This window comes from Phragmites australis, chromosome 18 (genome assembly GCF_958298935.1).
Source record: "Phragmites australis chromosome 18, lpPhrAust1.1, whole genome shotgun sequence".
Lineage (NCBI taxonomy): Eukaryota > Viridiplantae > Streptophyta > Magnoliopsida > Poales > Poaceae > Phragmites > Phragmites australis.
In genome coordinates this window covers 17,974,089-17,981,316 of record NC_084938.1, presented here as the reverse complement: position 1 = coordinate 17,981,316, position 7,228 = coordinate 17,974,089, and positions in this window count along the sequence as shown.

Genomic DNA, 7,228 nt, shown 5'->3' with positions numbered 1-7,228 from the left:
TTATGGACATTTGACATATCCTGTGATATAGTAACCTCAAATCCTGGGCTGGCATAGGCCTATCCCGCATCGACAATATATCCTGTCAGTGGGTTCGGTCGAAGCATATCTCGGTCTCAACGTAATCAATCCATGGGATATACTACGTGTACGGACAGTCAACAGGCAATACGAATGTATCCGCTGACTGTGGCGCTCAGCAAACCCTATCCCAGACTCCCAGTCCTTTCAGGTGTCTGGTGCCTAAGCGTGCAAGCCCAGCCGGGGCGTTTTCCTGTCATGCATGGTTTGCCTTAGCAAGACACACAATACTTTCCTGTCAGGATACAATGTGTTTAGTTTTCTGGTTGAGATTTGATAAAAGATATTTTCTATAAGTAGGTTGAATGCAGGCCCGGCCCTGGGGGGGGGGCGAGCGGGGCAGCCGCCCCGGGCCCCTAAATCCCACGGCCCATTACTCCATTAGGTATTCTGTCGTTCTGACACCATGACGCGCACGCGCCGACGCTACGGCCTACGGCGAGTCGACGAGCGCGAGACCCCGAGTGCGGACTGCCCTGCCTGCGCCTGCGCGGCTGCGCCCTGCCTGCTGCAGACGCAGCAGACCTGCAGTGCTGCCTGCCGCCTGGCGGCCTGCGACGCGCGGACGCGCCGTGCGGCACGCGCGGACGCGCCCAGCCGGCAGCCGCCCAGTCGCCCACGCCGAGTCGCCCGTCCAGTCGCCCACGCCGAATCGCGACGCAGACGGCCGACCACCGACGCCGGACACCCGTACGTCAATTGAAATCGATCGCTCGCACCAGTGATACTTATTTTCTTTTCCTTATATAAAGGAGACAATTTTGCTTGCTATGTACATGTACCGGCAGATGCAGACATGCAGTAGGTGGTGCCTTTTGTTCATGAGCCAGACGATCTGCTGCGTACGACGCCGGACGCGCTTGCAGTGATCCTCTCTGGGAAGGCACGGTACTAAATATCCCTGCATGAAGGCCAATAATCAGTTGACCTTCTATTATTCTAATTAACTTGACCTTCTAACTTCATGCAAGAGATATACTGGATTGTATCTAGATTGAGGCCATTGTACTGTACAATCACTCAATCAGTTAATTACATGGTTTTGTTTTGGTGATCAATTCTCAAAATATGCATATTAATTGTTAATTTGTTTTAATTTTCAGCGGGAAGACGTCGAGACGGTGGCTCGCGCTCGTCTAGTAGTCTTAGTCGACGAATTGGTGATTGAGGACAACGGTGAGACGGCAATTTGGCCTAATCATTGAGATAATAACTTGTCTTAATCATCTAGTTGGTGATCCTTGTAGTATTTCAACCACTAATATATTTTCTTTTTAATTTCAGCATGTTCTTGAATTATGTCTTCTAGAAAGTATGCATCTGGCAGCGAAAAAAGGAAAAAAGGAAACGAGTAGATGAGTTGGTGGAATCACAAAAGGGAGCCATTGACAATTTTTTTAAGAGTAATACGAGCAGTTCAAAGAATCCGGATGAGTTAGCGATAGCTGTTATGGAGGAACAACCTAATGATAATTCAGAAGACCAATGTCCTACAGAAGAAAATATAGATACCAATGAGGATGATAACAATGTGAGTGATCATGAGCATATATTTCAATGTTTCAAGGTATATTCGGGTTTTTACTGAGTTCAAACGCCTTGAAGTCACTGAATAATATTGAACTAACAGATTGCTGTACTAAATTTGCAAAAACTTTCAATCTGCATGGTTCATCTGATGTGGAGTTAAATGATCTAATATCTGAATTAAGGGTTATGCAATTGACTTTGCCAGATAGAAGAATGTCTGCTATGGAGATTTTTGAATTTGTTAGAGAAGTGAACTGCTATCCTAATATTTCTATTGCTTATCGAATCTTATTTACTGTACCTGTGACTGTGGCATCGGCTGAAAGAAGCTTTTCAAAGTTGAAGTTATTGAAGAACTATTTGAGGTCAGTAATGTCTCAAGAAAGGCTAACTGGTTTGGCGACCTTATGCATTGAGAAAAATTTACTAGATGAGATTGATGTTGATACCATCATTAGTGACTTCGCTTCTGTAAATGTTAGAAGAAATTGTTTCAGATGATCTCCACAGGTAAAATTATATTTATATGCAATTTTACTTTGTAAGCTTAGCTACATTCATTGTGTCTAACATGTATAATCATATTCTTATATTTGTTTTAGATTTATGATAAGCTGGCTTCTGTTTTCAAGTTGGGTGATGGAGTCGTGATTGCTAATTTTGGTACTGATAAATACAGAGACTTGACTGAGAAGTATGTCTTTATTTTACCCTATCATATAGTCATATGTCTCGTCTATATCTTATTTTCTATGTTTATGTTATTATGTACTGGAACATGCTAGTTTTTCCATATGATACATACAACTGCTATTTGCTTGATATAAAAAAATACAACTATTACTTTGAGTCACTGTGGTACGTAAATATTTCAAAATTTATATTTAATAGGGCCCCATTTTTAATCTCGCCCCGGGCCACTAAAATATCAGGACCGGCCCTGGTTGAATGATGTTATATTTATTGAAAAGAAAAGTGTTTGTTGGTTGTATCTATTTAGACAGCCTGATGTGAGTTTCTGTTTGGTTGTTTGAATCTGAAATCGCATGAACAAATGTAAGAGTTGAGATTATGATTGGTTACTCGTATAAAAAATATTTTATTATAATGATAAGTAGACCTGTCTGTATGAGCGGATGCAGAATCTGCATCCGTCGGCCCACGATGAGATTGTATATTTGCACCCGTTACATGCTATAATAGTAGATGCAAGAACCTAAATGGATTTCTTTTAGGATTCTATGCATTGCTAGGTCAGAATAAAAGAGATCCGAAAAACTAAGCACACATATAATAGCGCGGGCTTCCGAGTGCAAATGGTAAATGTGAAAAATGAAGAGGGCTACAAGGGATCGCTGGAAGCCATCAGTTTGCACTACACTAGACAACTGAGAGCACACAAACCTAGGGATTTTAATTTTATTTTACAATTGTTTTTCATTCATCGGCGAAAAGATCGAAATTCATAAAATTTTGATGAAAAGATTGAAATTCGTAAAATTTCATCAAAATTTTCGTCATTTTCATTCTCTTCTACGTGGTTCCATATGTTAGTAGAAAACATCTGTAATTAGATATTTTATTTTCCTCTAAAATTTAATTTGAAAAACATAATAATTTAATTTGTTCCCCGCCACTCCATGGTCCTGAGGTGGTCTGACCCAACACCAGCAGCTCGGCACACGGCTTCGTGTCATCATGTGGGCATGTGGGGCACCTCGCGGGTTAAATGGGTAATGGATCTTGGGATTTTGAGACCTGTCGGGTATTCACGGGTGTAAAATTATACTTGGTCTGAACCTGACTCGGGTCGGGCCCGACCTGATAGCCCCGCAAGGCAATTTCTGCACCCGCCCCTGCGGGCACCCCTGTCGGGTCTAAAAGCCGCGGGCTCCGACCCAATCTGCCTCGTTGTCACCTTTAAATCTAAGATTTTGCTTAGCAAAGCTTCAATTCCATGATCTATGCAGGAATTAAAGTTTCTAGGATAAAATCAAGTGGTTTAAATATCTATTTTTAGTTTAAAATAATAACAAGATACCTAAATCAAAGATCTTTAATTTGCTCATAGCTCTAGCTCTAATTTTTAGAGTTAGAGATGATCAGTTTCAAAGAAATTTTGAAACTAGAGTTCTACCAAATAGATCATAAAACTCTGTTTGGATCACTAGAGCCAATAGTTAGCTGCTAAAATTAGCTCTAATTGATTCAAACAGACTGGCTAATAGGGTAGCTAACTATTAGTCAATATCCTAACTAATAGTTATCTCATTAACTGATCCAACCCAGCTAATTTCAGCTAATAGACGACGAAAAGACAATATTGCCCTCCCACCTAACCCTATCTCTCCATCTTCTCTCACACACATCATTTCGCTAGCGTACAAGAGTATTCTGTTTCAATTTTTCTCTCTCTTTTCTTAAAATAGCACCGGAACTTTTGGACTGCAAAGTCATCGATTGACCGAGCCAGCCGGTCCACATACATTCCTTAAGGTATCGTGTAAGCAGGCTGAGAAAATAGATGGAGTGAAGTTATATTTGTTGGAAAAAATTGTGTATAGTTAGTTATTTTTATCTGAATATATTGAGTTAAATTTCTATTTAGTTGATGGAATCTGAGCTTGTACGAGTGAATGTAAGAATTGATATTGTAATTAGTTACTTGTATAAAAATAATTTTATGATATTGATAAGTAGATTTATCTGTATGAGCGGATATTTGTATCCGTCGGACCAGGCTGTACAGTGAAGTTTGGATCCGAATAAGATCGTATATTTATATCTATCGAGGTAAGCTGCAATAGTAGACATAGATAATCAAATAGGTTAAAATGGAAAAAATACCGGGAACCAGATACACCCTAGAACGACGTGCAGCCGCACCCGGTTCAGTTCAGGTCCTTGTTGGCCTTCGGTTCCCAGGATTCGAGAGGCTTTGGCTAATGATGCTTGCTCCCGTGAGGCCGTGACATGAATAAGCCCAAATGCGGGGCAGGGCAGGGGATGGCAGGGCAGGCATCGCAGATAAAATGCTGCCGCGCGGTACTGATTTCAGCTCCTTCAACGCCCTGTGCCGCCATGTATTTGTCTCGGACAGGTTATCAGCCAGACGTGCAACAGAAACTAAAATGCACATGCAGAGAATGAGATATTTTCATTGTCTTATCGAATTAAAACTCCTTTATCTCAAAACACACTAGCTTCGGAATTTCAGAGATCGATTGTTCGGCAGTCACAGTGCAAATTCCATTTCCAGCCAGACAGTTTGAGAGAGGAAAAGAAAATGTAGCTGCGAGCACAATTCAGAAGTGGAGCAATTTTCGCAAGGTCATGCGGCGAGGTCTGTGCCCCAGTGCAGCAGCCCTTTTTTCCCCTTGTCGTCACCCACATAGTTGCTAAAGATATCCAAATGAATCGTGTTCGGGGTGGTACGATATTGTAGGTACAGCCAGAGGCTACAGGCCGTGCTTGGACCGAGCACACGGCACGGCGTGCCGGCACGGACACAGCCCACCTCAGGCCGGTATGGCACAGCCCAGTTAGGTACGATCTGACCCGGTATGCATGGGTCTGGTTATTTTCTATTTTTTATGTTTTTTAATTTCAGCTATTTTTATCTATTTATATATTTCCGCCCGTGTGCCGTTGAGCCATCCGTGCCTGTCGTGCTCGTCGGGCTGGCCATGCCGTCGGACCGCAATAGTGCCCAGGCCGGCTCGGCATGGCACACTGACCGATGGGCCGTGCCGTGGGCCGAGAGGGAGGCACGTGGGTCGGCATGAAACAGTCCGTTACAGTAGCAGTGTCGTTCGGGGCCGTAGCCGGGTCGTGCTGAGGTGGGCCATGTCGGTTCAGCCCGAGTAGCCTATTTGGCCATCTCTGATTAATTCCTTCTGTGCTACCGAGAAATATCAAAATACCTTCTCTGCCACCAAAAAATTAGTGATCCCTTTATTTGCCATCGATTGATTTTTTTCACTCCCTTGCATGCCATTTCCATTTGCTGTCCATCGAATGCCAGTTAAATAGCATCAAAAAACACATTTTGCCCCCTCTTCTCCCTTATGGCACAAGAGCTGAGATGCTCCCCTTTGTTCACTCAACAGAGCCACCGGCGGCAACCTAATCTCCTCCAACGACGGCAGAAACAACCACCACAACCCTCAGAGAGCACCCCCATAGCCTTTCGAAGCCCTCCACCTCTCTCTCTCTCTCTCTCTCTCTCTCTCTCTCTCTCTCTCTCTCTCTCTCTCTCTCTCCCCCCCTCTCTCTCTCTCTCTCTCTCTCTCTCTCTCTCACCCACACGGTAACAGAGCCAGCCCTGCCGATCTGCTTTGATGCTAGCTATCGCCTCTTCGCTTGGTAAGCACCATCAATGCTTCCTTTGTCTTCCACGACCTTCTTCTTGCCTTCCCAAAGCCCACACACGCACCCCCCATGGCACCATCTCCCGCCGGCTATCATCAGTGTTGGTTTTGACATCCAGGATCGAATAATTATAGGAACACAAGAACACACAAGTTTTCGAGGTCGTGACAACTTTGCCTTTGCCTTTTCTCTAGATCCGGGCTCGCCGAGTACTTAATCGAGTACTTCCGAGCCTCTCGATCTTACAACTTGATCGACTTTTTTCTCATAGTCTTTGTCTTCTTCGGGACACTTTATGGGGTGCCCCTCCCTTCATTATATAGGGGCCAAATACTAAACTCTGAATCCTACTTCGATGCAATTCTATTCCTACTCAGACTCTAATCCTACTCCTATTAGAATACTATTTTAACTTTGACATGGACTCTCATGCATACCAAAACTATACCTACCATAAAACAAGATTATTTTCCAATATTCCCCCTTAATCTTGTTTTCTTCACGTTAGAGTAGCGCTGGGTGGTCATCCTCCTCTGCAGCCATAAACAACGTCTTCTCCTCTTTCTTTGACTTCTCGCATTCCCACTAGAAGTGTCCATAATCATTGCACTTGTAGCTCCTCACTTTAGCCTTGTCAAATTTCCGATCCTTCTCCTTAGCTCTCCATTGGGATTTGGTGAGCAACAATGCTCATCATTGATGTCGACGTCGCCGTCGTTGCCGCACAACCTTTCTTCGTACGTCCGAAGCCTACCAAAGACCTCCTCGACTGTTATGGTCTCGAGGTCACCAAATTGCTCGATTGAAGCGACGATCTACAAGAACTTGTTTGGTGTGGCTCTGAGGATCTTCCTTACCACATACGAGTCCTCCATCTTGTCGTCGAGCCCACGAACCGTGCTGACGATGGAATTCACCTTCATTACGAAGTCGTCGACCGATTCCGTGCTCTTCATCCGCAAGCCATCCAGCTCTTCTCTGAGGGTTTAAACACGAGCATCCTTGATGCGTTTGGCACCTTGGTACATCATCTTGATGCACTCCCATGCCTCCTTGGAAGTTTCCTTCTCGGATAATGCCCGCATCGTCTCCTCTAGGATGCCTTGATAGTTGGTGGTAAGCGCTATCTGATCCTTCTTCATGTCCACCTTTTCCTGTTGGTCATCGTGTTCGATAGCGTCCCAAACACCTTGTGCACACATGACCCCCTTCATCTTGATTGCCCATGTTGTGTAGTTGCTCCTCG